The sequence below is a fragment of the Sorex araneus genome, chromosome 4 (genome assembly GCF_027595985.1).
Source record: "Sorex araneus isolate mSorAra2 chromosome 4, mSorAra2.pri, whole genome shotgun sequence".
Taxonomy (NCBI): Eukaryota; Metazoa; Chordata; class Mammalia; order Eulipotyphla; family Soricidae; genus Sorex; species Sorex araneus.
The window spans coordinates 74,952,801-74,960,981 of NC_073305.1; positions in this window are offsets into that span (position 1 = coordinate 74,952,801).

Here is an 8,181-nt window from a genome sequence, read left to right on the forward strand (position 1 = left end):
GGTTCTCGAACTTTGTATAAGGGAAACATGAGCACAAAAATATATAAATCTGCAACTGTACCCTCATGGTGATTTACCTATTAAAAATAAATAAATAAATAAATAAATAAAAATAACTGATGAGTTCAGACTGATACTTTCAATTCATAACCACATGGTGTGAAGTAAAACCACTCTGTTACATCTGTATATTATTTTCTCTTCTATGCAAGGAATCCAGATTCTTAAGGACATAGAGGTAGGAAAAAACAAAACAATAGACCCTTTCTATGAAGATGGAACTGAAAGTCAGGAGGGAAGCCCCTACCCTTCGAAAGTTGAAGCTAAAGACAAATTTTAAAGACAAGAAGGCAGTGCTGAAAGGCATCCACAATCACAAAAAGAAGACCCACACGTCACCCTCCTTCTAAAGACCCAAAACGCTGTGGCTGAGAAGACAGCCCAGATATCCTTGGAAGAGCGCCCCCAGGAGAAACAAGCTTGACCATTATGCCATGGCCAAGTTTCCTCTCACCACTGACTCAGCCCCGAAAAAGAGAGACGATAACAACACATTGTGTTTACTGGGGTCTTCAAGGCCAGCAGGCACCAGATTCCACCGGCGGTGAAGAGCTCATTGACACTGATGCGGCAAGGTCAACACCCTGGTTAGCCTGATGGAGAGAGAGGCTTCCGCTCGGCTGGTTCCGACGCCTTGGATGTTGCCAATCATATTGGGATCATCTGAACAGTTCAGCTGGCCAATCCTAAATATAAGTTTTTTCATCATAAAAATTAGAATATTTTTAAATGTTTTTAACGTGCCATAAATGAATGCAGTCATTCTAAATATATATATATATGTACATATATATAATAGAATACTAATATCCATGGCCAGGGAAAACAGGGGTTAGGAGGACTGGTCAGTGGTTGGATCTAAACACAAATGTGTGGGGGGCGGATGGTAGGTAAGATAGAGAAGAGACCAGTATGACAGCTGGGAATGATCACGCTGGACAAGATCTGAGGGTTAAAAGTAGGTGAAAGGATGTTCTTGATAACCTTTCAATATCAATATTGCAGACCGCAATGCCCAAAAGGAAAGAGAGAGAGAGAGAGAGAGAGAGAGAGAGAGAGAGAGAGAGAGAGAGAGAGAGAGAGAGAGAGAGAAGCGCCTGCCGTAGAGACAGGTAGGTGAGGGGTAGGGAGGATGATGGGAGGGAACCCGGGGACACTGGAGCTGGGAAATGTACACTGGTGGAGGGATGGGTGTTGTAATACTGTATGAATGGAATCCAATCACGAACAGCTTTGTAAGGGTCTATCTCACAGTGATTCAATAAAAAAAAGTAAAAGAATCAGAATATTACATCACTTACCTTTTATTTTGGTACTCATCTACTTTAGCAGTCTCAAGATAATAATTATGATATTGTTGTCACCAACATTATTACTAAGAATAACTAAATTATTTTCCCACATTGTTCTCACTCTATTCATATTTTAAAATAATGAATTATCTACTTTGACTTAGAACCATTGGATAGTATATCTGAATCTCTCCCATTTTTTTTTTGTTTGTTTTTTGGATCACACCCGGCGATACAAAGGGGTTACTCCTGGCTCTGCACTCAGGAATTACCCCTGGTGGTGCTCAGGGGACCATATGGGATGCTGGGAATCAAACTCAGGTCGGCCGCGTGCAAGGCAAATGCCCTACCCACTGTGCTATCGCTCCAGCCCCTAAATCTCTCCCATTTATCCCTCATTTGGTGATAGAACTATAAGTCACTAAATATTCATTACTTATTGCCAGTCCTTAAGTTAAGTGCTCTTTAGACATTTTGTTTTATGGAGACTCATCATATTGCTCAAGAAAAATTCATAAGAGCATTTCCCCCCTATGCTTTTCTGCACTGGTAAGTTTTTGCCCTTTGTACTGGAGTGCTATTTTTTACTATCTAAAATACCCTTGTCTCATATTTTATTTCTCTGACTGTCTTTTAAAAATGATTCTGGAGGAATGCTAGTGTAAAAATGTTTTATGATAACTAATTTCTTCCTCTTAACTCATCTGCTGTGAGTAAGTGTAGAAAATAGTGGTGACTTCTACTCACACGTTGAATCTTTAATATTTGCTGCCCTATCTCTAGTTTTTTATTATTTCTGAAATCTTTTTTAAAAAGATTTGGGGCCAGAGAGATATTACCGGGGTTAAGCACTTCCTTGCACCTGGCTGACTCTGGCTTGATCCTTGACATGAGATATGGGCCTCTAAACCCTACAGGAGTGACCCTGAGCACAGACCCAGGAGTGAGCCATGGGAACCACCAGGTATGACCCAAACTAATCAAGATAATTCACAGGATACTTTAAGGTCCTAGCAAAAGTTACTAGGGTCACTAGCAATCTTAAAAGATTCTTGCTGAATCTTACTTTAAACTTTCAGGTTATGGGACCGGAGAGATAATAAAGCAGGCAGGGCATTTGCCTTGCACACTGCCAACCTAGTTTCGATTTCTGGCATCCCATAGGTCCCCTGAGCACTGCCAGGAGTAAATCCTGAGCTCAGAGCCAGGAGTAGCCCCAGAGTATCACCAGATGTGACTCAAAAAGCAACACATACACAAAAATTCAAGTAAAAGAAACTTCAATTTTTAAAGACCTTTTTTTCTGGGTATGAATCTTGATTGACAGATTTTCTTTCAATACTAGAAATTTGTGACTTACGTTCACTGTATCCTGTTCTATATTGTTTCTGATAATATAGATAATATAGTCAGCTTTTAAATTCATGAGTGTTCCTTTAAATGCAGTGACAAACAACTGATACTTATATCACTACAGTTCTAAAAGCTGTAGATCCAGGTGTCATCTTGATTAGTTCTTGGTGAGAGTTCGCTTCCTGGATCTCAAATAGCTTCCTTCTAGCTATATCCTGGCTATGCCCTATCTTTATCTCACAAAGAGAGAGACAGAGACAGACATAGAGACAAAGGCGGGCAAAGAGACCACACTGAAGTGTTTCAATAACATGTTGAGAGACACAACTCACAGCATTGAGCTTTTGGATATGTCTATTAATAGTGATTAAAATGTCGAGTATTTTTCAGTGCAAAGCCAGGAGCCATTGAGCATGGTTGGGTGTTGCTCCTAAATTAAATTTTAAAATGTAAAATAAAAAATTTAAAAGAATCTCCTTTATTACAATAGCCAGAATCTGGAAACAACCCGAGTGCCCAAGAACAGATGACTGGTTAAAGAAACTTTGGTACATCTATACAATGGAATACTATGCTATGCAGCTGTTAGAAAAGATGAAGTCATGAACTTTGCATATAAGTGGATCAACATGGAAAGTATCATGTTAAGTAAAATGAATCTCAAAGAGAGAGACAGACATAGAAAGATTGCGCTCATCTGTGGAATATAAAATAACAGAGTAGGAGACTAACACCCAAGAATAGTAGAAATAAGTACCACGAGTTTGGCTCCATGGCTTCCAAGCCGGCCTCTCATGCTGGGGGAAAAGGCAGCTCAGATAGAGAAGGGAACACCAAGTGAAATGTGGTTGGAGAACCCGCTCGGGAAGGGAGATGTGTGCTGAAAGTAGACTAGAGATTGAACATGATGGCCACTCAATTGCAAACCAGAACACCCAAAAGGAGAGAGAACAAAATGGAATACCCTGCCACAGAGGTGGGGTGGGGTGGGGTGGGGGGATGGGATTGGGGAGTGGGAGGGATACTAGGTATTTTGGTGGTGGAGAATGGGCACTGGTGGAGGGATGGGTTCTCAAACATTGCATGATGGAAACACAAGCACGAAAATGTGTAAATCTGTAACTGTACCCTCACGGCTGATTCACTAATAATAAAAAAGAAGAATCTATTTGAAAAGACCTTTACTTTTGGTTGGTGAGTCTAAACTTTTGTCTTCTGATTAGCTTGAAGCCAGGGAGTGGATTGAAAGTTTTGCTTCACTTCTCAGTTATTGTTTTCAAACTGGCAAATACTTTCAGGGAAGTGGGGGCTTAACCCTTTTTACGTTTTCACTTATTCAGAATTCTTAATTCTGGGGCTGGAGCAAAAGCACAGCGGGTAGGGCGTTTGCCTTGCACATGGCCAACCCGGGTTCGATTGCCAGCATTCCATATGGTCGCCCGAGTACCGCCAAGAGTAATTCCTGAGTGCAAAGCCAGGAGTAACCCCCGTGCACCACCAGGTGTGACCAAAAAAAGCAAACAAAAAAATTAAACAAGATTCTTAATTTTGTAAATGTTAACTACCTTGATAACTCCCCAATACCTTCAAATAGAAAGGATATTTAGTCTTTTTTTAGAAAAAGCTGCTCTCAGTAAAACAAAACAAGGTAGTCTATTGTTTTGAGAACAAAGGCCACTTAGATATTTTTAATGCTTTTTTTTTTTTTTGGTTTTTGGGTCACACCTGGCGATGCACAGGGGTTACTCCTGGCTTTGCACTCAGGAATTACCCCTGGCGGTGCTCAGGGGACCATATGGGATGCTGGGATTAGAACCCGGGTCGGCTGCATGCAAGGCAAACGCCCTACCCGCTGTGCTATCGCTCCAGCCCCCCGATATATTTAATTCTTATAAAATTTAAATTATTTTCAAGGACTTTTATGCTTTTTTTTGTTCTGAACTTTTTCTTAGTAGTTTGTTCATGCAATGTGGTTTCTGCTCTTAAAAATATTCTACCCCTTGCCCTTTGGATCCTGCTGTGGAGCGAGCATGATGGAAGAGCCCAAGGAAGCGCCCTTGGACTCCAAACAGCCCACTGAACTAATTCCGGCATGGGACCAGAGACCCCACGGTGCGCTGAAACAGTGGGAACCGGGCATCCCCCAATTCTTTTAACCTCTCTCTCTCTCCACACCTCCCTCCTGAGCACAGCGCAGGATCCGAGGTTTTCCTGAGCGCAAAATGGAGACGCCGAGCCTCTCTCTAGGCTTCTCCATCTTATGAGCACCATAAAAGGGTAAAAGTTTGTAGTGATGTTATTTCTGGTTGTACTTTCCCTGGACTTTATACAGAAACCCAAAACCGCGCGGCCGCGCGACCTAATGTCATCTTAGCATCAGCAATATGTAATATGTCCCTTTTTAATGGGTCGGACTTTTGTGGGAGATCCTAACAAGAATAGTAAGTCTGTTGCTGAAATATTGAAGGCAATCAAAGTGGTAGCCATCTCTCTAGACTGAACTAAGCTATATCCCCACACCGGCTGAGAAGAAATTTTCTTCTTTCTCGGGAAGAAACGCGGCGTGTCGTCAACTACAGTGTGATGTCCATTAAGCAAACAGACCTGGTGGCGTGGGAATGGGATATAAAGGGAAAAATTATATACATGGAACAGTGGGACGCTGGTGGAATCTCGAGCCGGAGCCGATACCAGCGCAAGCCCTTCGGTTCCAGAAACTGCTTGCAGACACTCTACTAGTCTATCAACTAAGCCAGAGCCCCACGCCTGCTGATGACGGGAAATAACCATCCTTTTCGTTTTTTTTTTCCCTTGTCAGACAGCGTGGCGATTACTAAACAGGCGTGAACTCGGTGGCGCGGGGCAAGGGGGAAAAAGAAAAGTTATGTAACAAACAGCGGGACTTAATATCTCTATATTCTTAGCAGTGGAGAACTATCAAATGCCTCCTTGGCAATAGGACTGCTTTTCTTTTTTGGGGGAAACCCCAACAACGGTAGTGAGTTGTGTGTTGAAACATGGAATGTAATCGAGATAAGGCGTAAACGAAGTGAAACTTATCATGTACAAGGGTGGGGACTGGGGAGGTGGGAGGGGGCGGCAGGTATACTGGGGGGGTTGGTGATGGAAGATGGGCACTGGTGAAGGGAAGGGTGTTTGAGAATTGTATAACCGACATAATCCTGAGAACTATGTAACCCTCCACATGGTGATTCAATAAAATTAAAAAAAAAATATTCTACCCCTTTTGGGGCTGGAGTGATAGCACAGCGGGTATAACAGAATTTGTTTTGGGGGGAACACCTGGTGGTTCTCAGGGCTTTCTCTTGGCTCTGAGCTCAGGCATCACTCCTGGTGGGCTTAGGCGACCATATGGGGTCTGAAGTTGAGTTGCTGCATGTGAGGCGAGCTCCCTACCTGCTGTGAGCATCCTGCGCCCGCCATCCCTCCAGAACAGAATTCGAAAAACAAATTTCTTTGTTGCAACTTTGGGTCTGTGGATAGCATTTTAAAGTCCCCGTTATAAAGACAAAGCACTGGCTCATGGGGGTTTATTTTATGTTTCTGGTTTGTACAAGACTTAAACTTTCCCCCCTGCCTTTGGTGGGTATTAAAATCCAAACACCAAGCTCTTACACCTTAATTATAAAATTAAGGCCTCAAGATTTTTTCCCTCTTACCTTTTCAACTTAAATTCATTTTCATTTTTGGCTCTAGGAATTTTTATTTATTTTTTGAATGATCTATGTGTCAGCAATTATTTTAAAATAAATAAAAGTGGATTAATTTTTATAATATATTATTATAAAACATATATTACTTTTAAATTTATATTTATACTAATAATTTATATTTATATAAATAATATATAAAAAGTAATCCACTTTTATATATAAAAGTTTATATAAAAGCTATCTATATATTGGACAAAGACACAAAACTACATATCAGACATAATTATTTTGTGTCACTATTGATAGCACAGCAGGTAGGGAGTTTGCCTTGCATGTGGCCAACCCAGGTTCATTTCCTCCACCCCTCTCAGAGAGCCTGGCAAACTTGAGAGTATCTCGTCCGCATGGCAGAGCCCAGCAAGTCTCTTGTGGCGTATTTGATACACCCAAAACAGTAACAACAGGTCTCACGATGGGACGTTACTGGTGCCCACTCGAGCAAATCAGTGAGCAACGGATGACAGTGATACAGTGATTTGCTTAATTAGTTAAAATGGAGGGAGACAAAGATACTAAGGCATTTGCCTTGTATGCAGTGACCCCCAAGCCCAGAGTTGGAAGTAAGCTCCCTGAACTGCTGGTTGTGGTAAGACCCAAAATCTGCTGAATACATTTTAGCTTAAAATCATAAAGCAATAATAACTCAAACCCTGGTATATAGTGTTTGCTAATTGCTTGATGTAAGTGCTCCATATGACATAAAATGATTAGTATATGTCACTGTCATCCCGTTGCTCATCAATTTGCTCGATGAGCAAAGCGAGTGGGCACCAGTAATACCTCCATCGTGAGATTTATTGTTACTGTTTTTGGCATATCGAATACGCCACAAGGAGCTTGCCAGGCCCTGCTGCTTGGGCGAGATACTCTCGGTAGCTTCTGGGCTCTCTGAGAGGGGCAGAGGAATTGAACCCAGTTGGCCGCGTGCAAGGCAAACACCCTATCTGCTGTGCTATTGCTATTTGTATTGGTTTCCTCAAATTGCTCTGTTTGCTAGCAGTTCCTCCCTTAACTTGTCAATATTTTTAAGAAATGTTCTTTTATGTCTTTTTCTTAAAAAACATAAGTATATGAAAAGTCTTAAATAATATCAAACTGTATTTATGTAATTTACTAATTATAAAGTCATTTAATTTTTAATACGGTCTTTCCTTCAATTTGCAATGATGAAAACACTCTCCCTTTGTCACAACTTAATCTCAGTTTTTGTGATTCTTTCATTTCCTTTTTCTTGGTAAAGACTTTTTAGTCACTTAACACCAAATAAATATTTTGAAGTATTATTTTTATCTTATTCACTTTGTAAAGGAATTTATCCCAGTTAAAATTGATTTTCACCTGTTAAAAAATAAATAAATGCATACCTCAACTTTATATAATTAATAAAAAAAGCTATCTATATATTTATTTGGGCTGGAGCGATAGCACAGCGGTAGGGTGTTTGCCTTTCATGTGGCTAACCGGGTTCAATTCCTCTGCCCCTCTCGGAGAGCCCAGCAAGCTACCGAGATTATCTCGCCCACCCGGCAGAGCCTTGCAAGCTCCCCGTGGCATATTCGGTATGCCAAAAACAATAACATATCAATAAGTCACATATCAATAACAAGTCTCAAGATGGAGATGTTACTGGTACCCGCTCGAGCAAATCAATGAGCAATGGGATGACAGTGACAGTGATATATTTATTTAATATATTTATATTCTTATATTTATATAAAAAGCTATTTATATTAAAAAGCTAT